At 36.3% G+C, this 17,813-nt stretch overlaps 1 protein-coding gene across 43 annotated transcripts in view; it reads left to right on the top strand.

Moving 5' to 3' along the window:
- Positions 1–17,813, top strand: part of MAP2 (microtubule associated protein 2) — a 284,391-nt gene that overhangs the window by 174,185 nt on the left and 92,393 nt on the right. For 37 of the 43 annotated variants that reach the window (XM_058706637.1, XM_058706666.1, XM_058706647.1 and 34 more), the window contains one exon: positions 8,437–8,514. The exons of the other annotated variants lie outside the window; for them this stretch is intronic. The gene's annotated coding sequence lies outside the window, so the exon portion shown is untranslated. The remainder of the gene's footprint in view (positions 1–8,436; positions 8,515–17,813) is intronic. 43 annotated transcript variants of the gene reach the window in all.

Below are 17,813 nucleotides of genomic sequence, written 5' to 3'. Positions count from 1 at the left end.
CTATTCCCCTCTGTGGTCACCAGATCTCCAAAGAAACTGAGAGAGCAGTGGAGGAGGTTGTGCATAGATAAAACATTTCAGTCCATGCTCACTAGATAGAGCCACCAAAAACATGAGGCAAAAAGGAAGTAAGGAATGGCTTGCAGCCTTAGTTTTAACTGTTTTCTCCATTTTCTTTAGCTGTGTGAGTTTTCTTTGAGCTGAATGACTTCCAGGGTACAGGGGGACTCACAGAGCAGGTGGCTGGCCCTCACAGTGCAGGGAAGATCCTGGAGAGATGGGGGCGGTCAGCGGGAGTCGGGCAGGGTCCTGCACGTGCAGTTAGAAGACTCTGAGACTTTCCTGATGTAACAGTTGGGAACCACAGTTGTTAAATATTACAATACAGTTTTAAAGTCTCAATAATTTTGTTTAAAGACTGTTGATTCTTCTTTGGCTCTAGCGTAGTTCTAAAAACCATTCTCAGATTGAGAGCATGGAACCTTACCTCTGAAGCAAACTTTGGTGCCTGCAGATACCAAAAGGGGCTGATGGAGTCCCAGAAGAACCCAGGAGAACCCTAGCTAGGCATCAGCAGCCCTCACATTTCCTTTGAAACAACAGTAATTAGAGCAGCTGGAATATTTGCAACCTCATTGGTTTGCTTGCTGGGTTTTTTTTAAAGCTTAGACTTTAATCTTATTTTCATATGTTTTTATATAAATCAGACCCATGTTGCTTGATTATAGATGTTAAGTGGCCACTGGGAGCTGTAGATAAAAGCGTTTCTGGAGAAGGCAGGGCTTGAGGTTCTCTGATATCTGGTTACAGCCCTATAGTCCCTGTCTCTCTGTGCCCCTCCTCCTGTGTTAATTTCCTAATGCCTCCTTCCTCCATTCCAACTGCCCTTCTTCTCAGTGGTGTCTATTTACTTAAATCTAAGCCAATTAAATAAAGCATAATAATAGAACACCCTTCTGAAAAGAGCACAAAGGAGAGGAATTGCATGGCCACTGACAGAATAATAGAGGAGGGGAAAAAACATTTTAAAAAGCTCCGCAGCAGACGATCTGCCTCCTCCTTTGCCTCCTATTTATAGTGAGGCAAACACTTTTGTTACCAGCATCTCTGTGTCAAGCCCTCCCCTTTTGTTTGGTGAAATCTTAATGATATATCCTTATGTGTTTTAATATTTCTAAGTTTACTGATGGGAGAATTGTTGTATCATGCATGCCTTAATATTGTTATTGAATTTCAAAAGCACCTGGGAGTGCTAATGTAGTTCATTCAGGTATATTTTAAGGGAAACTTTTATTTTGATGTATTTTCTCAACCAGTAAGTAATATTCTCACTCAGTTAAGAAATCTTCACTTTTTAAAATGGGTCATTACTGAAAATTTCTTTAGTAATAAAATGTTGGTTGCCACTGTTAAGAAAATAACTTAGGGAGGAGAGAAGTTATTTCAAATTAGCATTACAGAAGGGGAGGGGTAGGTGCCTACTTCATCCCCACTGTGCTGATTAAGTTATCACACATTGCCTCTTAAACAGTATGCAGCAGGAGATGAAGGGCCTGAATCAGCTGGAGATCACCCTTAATTGTAAATGCTTCTCCAAGACCTCAGTGAGTTGGTGAAATCCCTCAGCTTCTAGAGCTTTTAGGTCTTTGGGCTAGAAGTAGAGTTACCAGAATTTCATCTTTCCCATCAGATGACTACAGTACAGTATTTTCCTCTCTTTGGTGGAGCCCCCTTTCCTAAATACATGACTTTTCACATTCTCCAGCAGTCAGGACGTCGCCCTCAGAGAGTGCAGGACCTCTGGCAAAGAACATCATCACTCAGCTGAAATCTGACTTTTTTAGACTACAGCTGGAATTTGCATGCTCACAGTGGCCTCAGAAATAGCCTGGTGCCTTGTCACTGGGGTTCAACCAGATGCCTCCTCTGCTTCCCCAGTGAAATCTCTCTTCCCTCCTGCAGGTTGACAGATGGCTCCCAGCAGGTGACCTTGGGCTATTAGTAAATGAGTTGCTTTCTTTCTCTGGCACAATCCTTCTCAAAGACACTCTCTGTCCTAAGAATTTACAAAAGGCATTTGGCTGCTAAGCAAAACTAAAGAGAAGAGGTAAAGCTAGAAACCATGTATTTGCATGAACTTTGCTCAAGTTAATGCATCCTCTCTTCATAAGGGATATAGTAGTGCTAAATGGTGAAGATATACCATCTGAGACCTTACCATTTTCCACAATTGTCAAACCACTTTTCTACAAATGATTTTCTTTAATTCTTGTATCAACTCTATAAGGGAAATCTCATTAATAATCTCCATTTTATTGATAAACTAAGGTTCCAAAAACTTAGAAGATGTGCCCAGTCTTATGCAGCCAGTAGGTGATAGGCCAGTGTTCCAACACCCATATCCAAAGTTTGTGTTATTTTTTATTTTAAAAATCTAACTTAATCAAATCCTAGTCAGAATAGTTAGAAAAATAAACTGTTATTCTTATAATTATTCATTCATTCAGCTTTTGCCAATCACCCACTTTCAAATCAGGGAAGCAGTAAGCCAGTTAGATAAGGAGATTTCATTGGTTAGAACAGATGAGTTCACATATACAGAATTAAAGCATCAACACACTTTTCTTTTTTACAGTACATGACTCAATTTTAATTCATTTGTTAAAGTTATTGAGCAAATACTTGCTACCAGACAGGGAAGGGTCATAGTAAATATGAAAAAAATGGCCCCTGCCCTCTAGAGCTTACAGATTCATTGGAGTGGGAAGGGGTGGGGTGGAGCAGATATTAAACAAATAGAACGTTTTGAGACCAGTTCTAGAAATTTGGTTTTTATCATGTTGACAGAAGAGTTTTTAACATGATAGTGAAATCACTAAGAGGCATCCTAGTCAGATAATGTTATGGCAGCCTGCTGTTTCCTTTGTGTCCCTCCTCAGTTCTTTCTTCTTGTACCGCATGAACCTGCAAATCTGCACTAACTTATTCTACCATTTTAAAAATGGTTAGTGTTTGTATGAAAATGAGAAACAAATGAACAGATGGCTTTCTGTCAAGCAAAGAAGTGTTAGTTCTTCAGATATATTCTGACTCTGAGCAGAAAACAGCAATGTAACATATAAATACGTGAAAACACTGACACGTGCCCCGTTGCTGCCCAAGGTTCTCTATATTGCAATGCCTCTTGTATTTTATCTATAAAATAAGATATTTATTTATATCCAGTCAGAGTCAGCATATGTTAACAATTTAGCAAAATAAGTTTTTCACTGATACCACCGACCATTTCTTTTCAACCCTTTCCAACCAAGAAGGAATCTAAACCTGACCCTAAAGTAGCTACTGGACATCTCATCATGCTTCCTTCATTCTTGCAATGGAGACATTTACTACTCACCAGATCCCCATGTATTTATTTATTTTTTAAAGTAATCTCTATGCCCAACATGGAGCTTGAATTCAAACCCCAAGATCAAGAGTCACATGCTCCACTAAATGTGAGGCAGCCACGTGCCCCCAGAGTTCCATTTATCCTCCATGTTTCTCAACCCCTTAAGTAGGCAGAGCCATAGTGGTTAGTTCAGTCCATTGAGTGGTAAGAGGAGGTAATAATGTGTGTCACTTCTGTGTTAAAGCATTTAAAAGCTGTGGGCAACCCTCTCATATCTTCTTCCCTGCTACTGTAATCTTGGAGGCCATGAGTTGAGCCACAAAAAGGATGTACTCTGATCACGAGAGAGAGCTGTCCTGGAGCATTACCTTACCCACATCAGGATTTGTATGAGCAGGATATAAACCTTTATTGTGCAAAGTCTCTGAGACTTAAGCTTGACTTTTCTGACTAATCCAATCCTTTATCCTTCATCTGCTTGTATCCTATTTTTATGGCCTTGAATTAGGTTGAGGTGCTTTGGACAAGACTAGCTAATTTCTACTAAACTGGATTAACCTAGTCTGCTACTCCCTAGCAATAGCCTGGAGTATATCAGGTTTGGGAATCAAAGTGGAAAATTCTTACCGTCTACCTTACCTAGATATGGAGACCATATGTTTTGAGTAGGGCTTTTGTTAACTCTCCTTAATTCATATATTTCGAGGTATGTTTCCCTTGCAAAAAACATAATGTTCTCCAAAAAAGAACTTTGGCAAAAGCCCCAAGAAAGGAAGATTTTTCTCTGATCTGTTTAACTATCAGTGATTTTGGTTCACCATGACTTTTGGCTACTTACAAATAAGTAGTGATAATGAACTGCTTCTAAACCTATTAGGGAATAGAAATGGTTTAATAGCCTATCAGACTAAATGATTTTATGTTGGCAGCTTCTCTCCTGTTTAAAGACTGCTTGGATAGTGGATCCTTTCCCAATAGTACTGGCAATTTTGAACGTCCTCAGTAGTTGAAATCTTGTTATCCTTCACAAGTGCTCTGAATTACATGAACTGTTCAAAATTGCATAGAGCATATTGATAGAGGAGGCAGAGAACAATGTTACTATTGTTTATTTGAGAGCTAACTGAATCAGCTAATGATAGCCAGTGAGTTTAAGGTTAGCCTTCCGAAATGCTGCTTAGGATTTCAACTTCAAGCATCTCAGTGTTTCACTTATCTGACAAAGTCTATCAAAACAGGAAAAATAATCAAATGGTATTTATACTAGAATGTATTTCAAAGGTTAATGAAAAGTGTATCCTTGCCTAATAATCTAAGGAAGATTTTATCTTGACTTTGTTGCTTAATGAAACATTAGTTCTTACATCACTTGAGAAAACCACATTGGTATTAATTTCTTCCTGAGATTTTAAGTCTGCATGAATTCATCATTCTAACTTCAGTGCTAGGGGTACAACATAACTTGCATATAAATATGTCAACAGCCAGACATGTATTATATGCAGACTAAGTGCATTGTATGTACATCCTATTTATCTGGGTAAGAAACTGGTAAAAGCTGATTTTGTCTATAGCTGAACAATTGTCTATCTTGGCTTTCTCAGTAGATAATCTACTCAGCTTATTTTGTGATGCCAATGTACACTCTATTCTCTATTATATATAGGCCCCTCAATATAGTGGTTAAGTAAATTAACTTTGTCAGGTGTTGCCAGCAATGATTCTCAGGATTTCAAACCCAACTCTAATAGATTCTGGAACGTGGCTTAACCAAACCTGATAGAAATAATGGAGTAGAGAACAGAGGCAGAACTGCAGTTGAGTACATTTCAATTTGGTAAAAAAGCTGAATATACTGAATAAAATATATGTTTAGTAGGTGTTTCTAGTAAATTGAAGGTTGCCATTGGTGAAATACCACTTCTCAAGGGCCCACAAAAGCCTTTGTGCTTGAAATTGTCTTTCCCCAGAGTTGGAGACCTTAACACCAATTCTCAGGGTCCATAAGGAGTCGGTGTATGGTTGAAAAGTCTTGTCCACCTCCTAGCTATGTGATGCTGGGAAGGGCACTTAAAGTCTGTTGGCCTCAGTTTTCTCATCTTTAAGTAGAGATAACAATAGTTACCTGTCATAGAGAGTAATCGTGAGGACTAAGTGAATTAATATATATGAAGTACTTGGAACATTGTGTGGCACAAAATAAATGCTGCATAAATGTTTGCTAATATTATTTTAGGGATTTGTAGCCAGTATGTGTAAGATATCAAATACTAAGACTGTGTCAAATAATATTCTTAACAAAAACTGTTAAAGTATTTTAATCTTTTGATATGGAATAAAATGATCACTTCTAGCTGCACTGTGTTAATTTAAAATGACTATTCAATTTTATGTGCCTAGTGGAATAGGCCACAAGTTGCTTTTAAAAAATAAATCCCAGATGGCATTTATCACATTTTCATAAAATAAAGTCTAGAAAGAAGCACAGCCATTTTAATTTTATAACAAACAAAAAAACCACAAAAGTCAGGATGATGGGTAAATGGGACATTATTTTTATGACTAAAATTGTTATGACTGAGTAACCTCAATTTTCTAGTAATGATCTCATCTTTTGGCCAATAATTTCCCAATTCTGTTGGAATTAAATTAGTTTTTAAGTGTTTAGGGCTGTAATTTCACTTTCATTCATATATAACTATTGAGTTAATATTTGGGAAGACTATAAAAGACAGGATATTAGTTTTTTAATATTGCTTTTGGTATTCCTCAGATGATGAACATGTTCTTTGATAACAGGTGTGAGCAAATGTTTTTGGTAAAGAGACAGATAGTAAACATTTGGGTCATATATAAATACATGAAAGGCCATACAGTTTCTGTCACAGCTTCTCGACTGTGGCATTGAAGCATGAAAGCAGTCATAGACAGCAAAGAAATGAATGAACATGGCCGGATGCCAATAACACTATTTGGAAAAACAGGCAACAGGACAGATGCAGTCCATGGACCACAGTTCGCTGATCCTTGTTCTATGGAATTCTTTCTTGCTTTTAAAAAGGTTTACTAGGGTCCAAGAGACATGCATACGTATATAATAGGTACTTGCACATTATACACACACATGGACATGTACTTCAAAATCATGAAGATGTAGTGTAAAACATATGCACATGAAGGAATTTAAGGAAAATAGGGAATTTAAAGAGGAAACAAAGCATGATATTCAGCATTCATTAATTAAATACATGAGGACCCTTTCTCTCTGAACAAGGTCCAGAGCTCCTCTAGCATTCTCTTTTTGCTCGAAAATCAACCTACAACATTTGATATGCTTTTAATCAAAGTTACTCTTAAAAATTTTTAAGTAGGGGCGCCTGGGTGGCGCAGTCGGTTAAGCGTCCGACTTCAGCCAGGTCACGATCTCGCGGTCCGTGAGTTCGAGCCCCGCGTCAGGCTCTGGGCTGATGGCTCGGAGCCTGGAGCCTGCTTCCGACTCTGTGTCTCCCTCTCTCTCTGCCCCTCCCCCGTTCATGCTATGTCTCTCTCTGTCCCAAAAATAAATAAAAAAAAAAAAAAAAAAAAAAAAAAAAGTTGAAAAAAAAAAAATTAAAAAATTTTTAAGTAGTCTTAAGTTATTGTGTATAGAACTATGTTTTATATATATATATATATACACATACATATATATATATACATATACATATATATATACATATATATGTGTACATATGTGTATATATATATATACATATATATATATATATGTATATATATATATGTATATATATATATTCCAAATTTGAAAAACACTGAGCTGAAATAGAGGGGGAAAAAACTGTTCAGACGTGTGGGCAGTGAAAACTTTTTTCCCCTAAGATAACTGTCAAGTTATTTGAGAGATGGGAGAATTCTATTGTGTTTCTTCTTGCCTGCAGAATTTTATTTTTTTTAATGTTAAGACTTTCTAACTTTAATATGCAGTAATAGACTTATTTGCTGCTGCATATGGAACATGGCCCAGTCAATGTTTGTTACTTTTGAATCAAACCCCGTCTGCTCATATCTCTATACACATTGTTCTCTGAAGGGTGATAGAGAAGAAATGAGCCACCACTTCTTATCTTTCCAAGTTCATTTCCATTTCCTACTGGGTCTCAAAGAAGAGTTAATAGCTACCACACTTTGAGTCTTAGGGCCCTTTACTTGTAGAATGACATCTTCCTTGAGGGTATATAATGGGATCCATCCACTCTACCAGGTGTGAAATCACACAGGCCCTGGTGATAACACATAGAGATGGATAGATTTAGATACCTGTTGTAAAACAGCAAGATTTCAAAGTGATTTCTGCCCTTGTTGTATGTAAACACAAATCACTTATGTGTTGAGAATGGCTTAATGAGGTACAAAACCTAGTGCCTTCTAGTAATTGGGTTTATTTTCACATACCACTCCAGTAAGAAGTGTCCTGTATTGTTCTAGTGAAATTTCTAAGCAGAATTACTAATCCAGTATGACTTTTAGGATTATGAATGTCAAAGTAAGTTTCATACTGTATAGGGAAAATTTAATTAGTTGTTAAAAAATTCCTCTCCGTCCTGTGCTGGAGGGAATCAGTGCAGCTGGGCTAGAGGCCCAGTCCTTTAAAGATATAATTAACAATTTACTAGGATGAATATATTCTCTTGTGAGAGAATAGTTGCCTGCTATTTATCAGCTAAAAAAATTCAAACAATTAAAAATTTTATTTTTCCTTGGATATAATACTTAGGAAACTTCACTAGAGTGAAGCTAAAAAGTGAGGAAAAAGTGTGCATCTGTTAACATTTTCATTTCTCTGTTCCAAACAAATGAAAGGGCACTTAGCTGGTTGTAAATGCTCAGTGTATGACCGTAAAAGAAACCATCATTAAATCCATCTTGCAGCCTCCTAGTTACCCAACAGAGCAAGAGAAAGCCACAAGTTGATCTACACGATGTAATAGATTTTTATATGGATCATAGATTATATTAATAATTTCCTAAATTCTTTTTTTTTACAGAAAGAAGCCAGAACATATTATTAACCCTTTGAGAATACAACATAACGAATTTTACCATTTTACTACTTCCTTGAGTAGGTAAGACCCTATCCTCTCTACAATAAAAGACTTATCCACAGTTTTGAAAAATAACTTGTTGTCAACCACATTTTTAAATGTTTATTTTTGAGAGAGAGAGAGAGAGAGAGAGAGAGAGAGAGAGCAAGTGGGGGAGGGGCAGAGAGAGAGACACACACACACAGAATCCGAAGCAGGCTCTGAGTTGTCAGCACAGAGCCTGACACGGGGCTCAAACTCATGAAGAGTGAGATCATGACCTGAGCCAAAGTCGGAGGCTTAACCAACTGAGCCACCTAGGTGCCCATGTCAGCCACATTAAAAAAACAAAAAACAAAAAACAAAAACAAAAACAAAAAAAAAAAAACTTTACTAAATAAATATCAATTTGTTTTGATAAGGGAGAAATACACATGAATTCTACAGCTAATAGATTTAGGTTTATTAAATTAGCACTTCAAAATGTTTTGAATGATTTAATAGTAAAAGAGTCGAAAAGATCTTTTTCTAAAATGAGGACCGAACTAAGCCTGTTTCTCGTGCTATGGGTAAAAACACCAGTGGTATTTTCTCAACACTTAGTATGTGCCAGATGTGACCTGTATGACTTACTTCATATAACTAACCCCTGTGTTCCTTACAACAACTCTGTGAGTAGATGCAGGGATCATCCCCATTATACAGACTCAGGGTTTGATGCAGAGGGAGAGGAGGCAAGTAGATGTAAGGACTTCACTCAGGTTTTATATATATGTCTGGGAAGAGCAGGCACTGGGAGAACGCCAACGCCAGCCCCAGCTAGTGTTGTGAGAATAATTTCATGTTGTGGTGTAAATGCCTAGCCATCAGATTCTCCTATGTTTTGAATTGGTTCTATCCAAATTTCAAGAAGAAAAAAAAATGCGTTTACTGAAAGAGTCATGGCAGACAACATTTACTTTATATTTGCACTTGTTAGTTTATAATAGTTGCATGAGTAAAAAAAAGAATATATAAACTTTAGCTCAGTTTACAAGCAGAAAGAATTTTTCTTTTGTTTTACACCTTTCTTTAAACTCAAAATTCCTATGTTAAAGCAGAATAATATGATAGAAAGAATACAAATGAATGACTTTTTATTCTAGGAAATGGAGAATGTATTTTACTGTAACTAGTTACCCAATCTTAAATTGGTCACAACAATGTATGCTTTACTGTTTTCATGAATTCTTCATCACTTTATTTTTAATCAAGAAACTTTACAAAATTTTCAAATCAAAATACACAAAACATTATAACAATTACCTAAGTATCAGCCATATGGATTAAACAAGTGCTAATATTCAACTTTGTTCAGATCTTTTCTGATGAAATAAATCGTCACAGAGAGAACAAACGCGAACCCTGCTCCTTTTCCTTTTTTTCTGTAAGGTGTCATAATCCCAAAGATGATATATCCTTCCTATATGTGTTCTAAAACTTGAATGGTGTGTGTGAAACAATATGCCATATAATTATTTACATTTTAAAAGTTTACATAAATGGCATCATACTGTAGACTTCTTTTGCCTTCACCCAACATTATATTTAGAGATTCAGCCATATTGAAACATGAAGATCTGGTTGACTCATTTTGTCATAAAGTTGACTTGTTGTAATGTTTCAGTCTTGTGGTATTTCGTATTATAAATTACTGCTTCCAAATAACTTTTAACATTTTGAAGATTTAATGCCAAGATGGTTTAAGCATGGCTTTCAAGGTATCTTTGGCATTTGTATATAAGAATCCAAAGTTCCTAATATGTGATACTATGCTAATTCTATTTATATTTTAGTTTTGTTTCCTAGTAGAAAATCATCCCTTTTACTGACTGTAAGAATCTTGCTAATTAATAGACTCATGTTTTGGTTGTTTTTTAATGTTTTTGCCATAATATAATAATTGAAATGTTTTATTTACCCCTGGATGAAATACCAACTATTCCCAAATACAATGTAAATATTGCCTCCAAAATTTAAAAGATATTTAAAAACTCTCTCATTTGGCCTACATTAATTGCTTATATTTACTTCAAAAATCATGAGGGAAACTAAAAAAAAGGGGCTTTTTCTCTAATTTTCTCTAACATTACAGTTAATTCTAGCATTTGTTTAAGGTAAAAGATATCAATATGCATTAGTAAGATTTATAGACATAGAAGCTTTCATAACTTAATTTCTGGAGGGAGTAGATGAGTACCCTGGCTGTGTTGGGGAAGAAAGTAGAGATGAACTAACCTTTCCTGGGTGTATATGAGTAAATGCAAGACTGTGTATGCACCCAGATCAGAAGTGCAATGCAAATCTGCAGATGGGGAAATTGAAGTCCATATATGTCAGGCAACTTAATCAAGATCATACAGTGATTGCAGAGCTAGATTCAAATTCATTTTTCTCAGACTCCAAAACTATACTGTCTACCAGAAAAAGAAAACCTACCTAACCTATTTGACACAGAAATAGCAGTTTCCTTTATTTCACTAATATTTATTGGGATCTTTTTATATGACTTGAAGACACTGATGTTAGAAAGGCAAGAAAGCCTCAAGATCTACCCAGAGAGACAAAACAGGCTATTTAGGAGTGGCAAAGTTTCCTTCGGTAATACCATAAAAGTGACTATTTCATTAGATATCTCTATTTTGCTATGCTATGTTAATATCGTTTACCAGGTAAATTACCTTCCTGGTCACCTAACCATGCCAATGAGATTAAATTGAATGAAATAATAAGAGTAAAAATGCTTTGTAAATGACATAATCTTTATAATCAATTGCCATTATTACTAAATATAAATTTAGAATAAAGTATTTCAAACATAATACATGTAATTCAGACATAATACATGTAATTCAGATTCAGAATACATAATACATGTAATTCAGATGCCATGTAGAGCTTGGTATCTGTCTCTGAAGTTTAATAAGGGTCTTACTACTTCACGTAATAGCATCTCTTTGACACAAAAGCCCCATGTAAAGATTACAGTGTAATAAACAACCCTGGCGATTGGTTTATTTTCAGCCTTTACTACCTATTAGAAGCATCTTGTTTAACTCCGTTAAGCTTCACAGCAGATAATAACAGTACCAAGCTGGTGTCCATCCAGAATGTGATCATTTCTCCTTCTCTCTACTTGTACCATTGGAATCCACTCTCTCTCATCTTGACCACTGCAATAGCCTCCTGTGCTCAATCTTGCTCTCCTATAGTCTGTTCTTCACATAATGTGATCTTTTATAAATCTTAATTGATATGACTTTTTTGTTCAAAATCCACCAGTGGCTGCCCAAATCCACCAATAGTCAGAATAAAGCCCACGCTCCTCCTGTGGCCAGCAAAGTGCTATACGAACTGGCATCTTCTACCTCTATGGCATCATCTCAACCTCCTTTTTCCCCCACCAAGGGGACTGTGTGACATTCTGAGCTGTGTCTAGAACAGTGTCTCTATCTTGGTGGATTCTCACTTGCTAAGGGGACTGAAGAGGTCTGTAAAGGATACTGTGGAATACACACTATGTCTTTAATACACACATCAGTGATGGTTGTTGCCCTTTTCAGGATTCTTTCAGTTTGTTTTAATTGAGGCAATTGCTTCTGGGATGCTGGGGAGCTTTTGTGCATGATTTTGATGCACAACTTTATAACATTATGATAAAACTTTACTTTACTGATAAATAATCTTGAATCTTAATTTACAGTCCTAAAACCACAGAGAGAAATTAAACACAGATCAGCTGGGTAGATATGAGAAATCCATTTTAAGGGCAGAAAATATTTATTTTATAATTACATGCCATCCTTTAAATAAAAATACTAAGACTTGGTACAACATGACATTGCTTAGATTTTGCTTTATCTTTAGAATAGATGGGTATCTTTTCATCACTCATAGATGGGTGAATTTTAGCCCTTAAAACAATTTTCTGTAAAACAGGCTGACTTTTTTTCTTTTACTTTTACAATATTCCTCAGGAACAGCACTTGATGTGTATTTACATTGCTGAGAACATCTGGCAAGAGAAAGACAAACAATAGGACCGCAATGTCCCCAACAGTTAGGGAAAAGAGAAAGAAAACCTGGTATTTTCACTATCCTCTCTGAAAATAAGTACCTTGTCTTACACTGGTTACTATCTTATCAGCACTCAGCTTTGGCCCATGGCCCTCTATGTGAATAATTTTAAAGGCAGATTAAACATTCTAAAAATAAACTCAATTGGTAAATTAGGATATCAGATATCTCCTTTATGAAAGCCTCTTCTAATCTGTACTATCAGCTTGCAGTTATACACAGACCCCAAATTGTTCTGCCTCTTACTGAGCAAGAACCTATTCCAGGGGTGAGGTTTTGAAGAAAGATGTCTTATGGTTAACTAGAGACAGAAAAAGGGAGAATTGCCCACATACTCTGGCAGGAGTTAAAATAACAATAACAGTCCTCCTACTTAACAGGCTGAGTCATAAGCACATTCTACTGATTTCTCAGCAATTCCGAGCAGATTGTTTGGGCTGCAATTCTGTAGGCAGAGGTGGGCACCACCTGCTGCAAAAGGCTCGGGTTCTTGTCAGGGCGATGCTGTCAGCAAGTCTTGCCTTTTAACAGTTTGGCCAAATGGAGGTAGGAAAACACAACAATTTGGTGCCGATGAGCACTTTTTCTAATGCATAGAATATACGAATGATTATTATGCATTGAGTTCTTTTGCTGGCCATGAGTATAACTGACTTAAAGATGGAGGCTTGGGGCGCCTGTCGGTTGGCTCAGTCAGTTAAGCGTCCAGCTTTGGCTCGGGTCATGATCTCGCGGTCCGTGGGTTTGAGCCTCACATCGGGCTCCGTGCTGACAGCTCAGAGCCTGGATTCTGCTTTGGATTCTGTGTCTACTCTCTCTCTGCACCTCCCCCGCTCGCACTCTGTCTCTCTCTCAAAAATAAATAAACATTATTATTATTATTTTTAAAGAAGGAGGCTTACTGTGGGAGGTCTTAAAAATCAACTCTTGTTGGATGTTTGCCTTCAGAAAATTCTTCACCAGTTGCAGGGCCCTTGTCTCAGTCAATTCGGGAAAGGAATGAAAGCCAATGGAAATCTACATTTTTGCTTAAAGAAAGTGGGAAAATTATGTGGTTACTGAGGTACTTCATAATCCAAGGACTGGATACTCTTGCTCCCTCAGTTCAGCCTCCAGTGCCTTTACCTGAACCTTTCAGTGACCTTCAGAGTTGCCCTTTTCCTGACTCTTACAACCCGACTCTCCTGCATGCAGGCACCACATGATTTTTTTTTCTTGTGCATCAGATCGTTTCTTTTTCCTACTTAAAATTTTCCTATAATATAAAGTATCAAACTCAGTAAACACCCTTCAAAACTGGGCTCCCAGGGGCCATTTCTGGACAATCTCTAATCCGTCTGTCTACTCAGCTGCCTTTCCTTCATTCCAACCATGGCAGACAACTTGTTGCTTCTTCTCCAACTTAATTAATTCTCTTTGTAAGCCATGTTTTTCTCACGTTACACTTGTCTTTGTTATTTCTGCAACTCCTGCCTAAATACCTAGATTCCCCTTGTCTGCCTTAGAAAAGCTATGTGTTTTCAATCCATATGTCATAGCATTAGGATGGCTAATTGCACACACAAATAGATCCAGAAATGTATTATCACATTATTTCTTGCTCACTTAACAGTCCTGCATGAGTGTTTGGATTGGGAGCTTATCTGTCTTTTTTACAGATTTGTGGGATTCCTTTCAGACAAAGGGATCTTTCCATTCATGGCTTTACTTTGTCATTGTCTCCATCCAGCTGCTAGAGGGGCAAAGACCAGGGAGGAGTACATAGGCGTTGTATATGAGCCAAACTTCCATTGGCTAGAGCTGAATTATATAACTACACCTAACTATAAGGATGGTTAGGAAATACATTCCTGCTATGTGCTCCAGAAAAAGAAGAAAAAGATTCTGATAAACTGTTGGCTGACTCTGTGATACCAAAGGAAAAATCTGTCTCCAGTATAAATATATTTGAACATTTGGATCAAACAACTCAAACCCTGGTGAAAAGAGATGCCAATCATACCATGGGAACAAAACTATGAATCATTATTTCAGTAACATGTTAAAACAGTAAATGTATTTAATACATCAGCTAATCGATGCTAATTTTTAAAATAGTACACAAATAAGATATTTTTAAAAACCTTCTTTATAGAAATAAGCATTGTGTCCAAGAAGATAATGGCTAAGAATAGCATAGTGCCTAATACCTTTAGTTTTTTAATAACTTCTTGCTAAGTGAATCAATTGATTAATTAATAGATGAAGAAAGCTTAATTGAGGGGCAAAATGAATATTTGTACTTTGACAAATTTCTAAAATTCATTATAAAAGGACATGACTGAAGTGGTCAAAACCCATTTTGAACTGAAGAAGGATGTGTCCTTTTAAAGAAAAATAACGAGTAAAGATAAAATATTGAGGGGAAAAACCCGGTTTGTACTTTTGCAAAAAATTTTTTCAAGAACTTTTATGTTTTGATGAACTCACAAATAATCATAACAGACTTCACAGTATATTTTGTGTTTGTTCCATGTATTTATTTGGAGTAAATATTGCTATTTGTATGAAGGGTAGCAGTCCATCTATTTTTTATGAATGGAATATCATGTCTCAGTGTTGTAGAAAAGCCATTCCGTCAGCTAAATATTCCATAAAATCAACTTATCTGCTAAATAATTCTGTCATGGAGTTTCAGTTTCCTGTGACTGTGGAATGCTTGGGTGAGTGACTATATTGCATTACAGAAATGTATGATCACTGGTTTTTCCTGGAAGGTTAAAATTCCTTTACCCTTTGAGAATAGGTAGCAATTTAATAAAGTTCTCATGGCATCAGAGAAAAACTGCCTTTTCTACAAGCACAGAAGAAAGGGAAGTCTGATGCTTTAGCCTGTGTGGGAAGAATGGGAGGTGATGAACAAAAATCCAACATGGCTGATCCTGGAATCCTGGAGGCTGATTCCTTCCATATCTCTGTCAGATCCTTCTTCCTGAGAAGTAGAATGATTTACTTAAACCTTCTAATTTCTTGTGATTAATTTTTTTTTTTTTACTCCACCCCTGCACTTTTTTTTTTTTTTAAATGAATGTCAAGGACTCCAGTTGTACGATGTGCTCAGTAATTACTACAGGAAGCAGTTTGATTGTGACACAGTTGTAGTCTCTGTGAGAGAAATTTAGAATTCACTAAAGCAATACTTTAGTGAGGGGGTGCCAAAGCTTGAATTATTTAAAACCACTGTGATCAGAACTCTAGGAAAAATACAGTAGTAATCAATGCCAAATAAAGAGCAAAGGACCAAAACAACCAAATAGACCTTTTTCTAAGGCAGACTGCTGTGATTGGGAAGCAGTGTGCACACCTTTTTGTTTTTAGTTTTCGTTTTCTAGCATGTGTTTCTTTTCAAAGTTGGTCTTGTTTTTGAAACCTAAGAAATCTAAAGGAAACTTTGTTTTAAAAAAGGTGTTTAAAGACCACCCGCCACAGCATTTGTGTTTCCTCTGAGTTCATCTCATCAGAGATGCTTCTCTGACTATCCTATCAAGAAAAAAAAAATGACTTCTTCTTGCCTTGCTATCTTCTTCTCATTTTTGATTTTATATTAAATATAGTAAATGATAAATTTAGTAATTTAATATTAAAAGGAAGTTCATATTCTCATATGAAATATTACAGTTTACATTTTAATTAGGGCGTTGGTTACTGTATGATCACCTCATTAAAATGTCACTTTCATTAGGATAGGAAGTTTGTACGACCTGGGGCATTTTGAGAGACCTCCCTGTGTCTCAGTCTAAATGTCTTATATCTTCCCCCATCTCCAGTCCCACTGCTATCTTCATTCAAACTCAATGTTGCTCTCTCATTGATTATTACGTTATTGGCCCTCTATCTACTTTTCCTGTTTCTGATCATAACCTGCAACTCTTTCTCTGGCTCATCTCATCAGCATATATTCAAAGTTTCTCAGTGATAGGCTGTTAAAGATGATACAAGTTATACTGCACAGCCTGACAAGCAGAGTACTTTATCATCTAGATGCTTGCCTCTCTTGGCAGCATCTTCTGCTACACTGGTTCCTGGCATTCCAAAACATCCCTTGACGTTTTCTAGCACATTTCCAGTTCTCTCGCTGCATGTCTTTGTATTGCCATTTTTGTATATAGAATTGTGCCCCTGTCCACCATGAATACCCTTCAACACTGAAAGCAAGTTTGTCATTCTGAAGTCTCCCATGACTTTCTGATTTCTTGGGAACTTCCATTGACTCATTTAATACCTCTCTTAAAGCATTTGTCATATAGTTACCTAAATATGTTTTAAAGTATTAGTTTCTCTCAGTAGCTCCTGAAGGCCAAAAGTGAGTCTTGACAGTATTTTCATAACCTCAGCATCTAGAACCATGCCTGTGACAGAATAGGTATTTAATAAATATTGTTAAATATCACCATCAGAGGAGAAAATTTTCTGATCTCATATTTCTCTCTTTTACTGCCTATGCTTAAGGCACCTGCCTCACTTTTTATTTTCTTGTAGATAAGGATGAGTGAAGTAGTCTCTGTCTTATGTGTAAATTATTCCTGAAAAGACTTTTATTTTTTCTAAGAAATGTTGGTTTCCTTTACGTTTCAGGTCTATGGTTTCTCAAAGGAGATGTGACTATGTATTGTAATTTATATTATCCTGAGCTTACCAAGAAAATATATGTTTACTGAAATGTTTGTTTTCTTTTGTCTCAATGATTAAAATTCCAGACATGGAGTATAGTTTTAGTTAAAATATTTAATTCTAATTTATTTTTTAAGTTAAAGAGAGAACAAGGTGGAAAAGATGAAATTAAATCTTGATGCTTAGAAATTCTCAACCAAAATTTTCCCTGGAAGTATGGATCCCAGGTCAAGGTAAAGAACAGTTGTTTATAGCCATTTTCTTGGGAAAAACAAAACAAAACAAAACAGTTATCTAGAGCATTCTTATATCACTGAGTTTCTTGATTCCATCTTGAGTTCACATGTTTTACATAGCTTAACTCTGAAATTCCAAACTTAACTTTGGAGAGTTTTCTCTCCTCTATTTACCTCCTATTTTAGCTATAATAAAATATTTTGAAAAAGTCAAAGAAGCAAAGTCTTTTGATCGCACACTTTGTTGGGTAAAGATACTGCTTTTTCCATCTATTTCTGTCAAACCCTTTTCAATAGGACCAGTTCTCCTAAGTGTAGATGAGGAGTCTACTAGTACTT

This window comes from Neofelis nebulosa, chromosome 2 (assembly GCF_028018385.1).
Source record: "Neofelis nebulosa isolate mNeoNeb1 chromosome 2, mNeoNeb1.pri, whole genome shotgun sequence".
Taxonomy (NCBI): Eukaryota; Metazoa; Chordata; class Mammalia; order Carnivora; family Felidae; genus Neofelis; species Neofelis nebulosa.
Note: the sequence above shows the minus strand (reverse complement) of the source record. Positions and strands in the feature narration are given on the sequence as shown.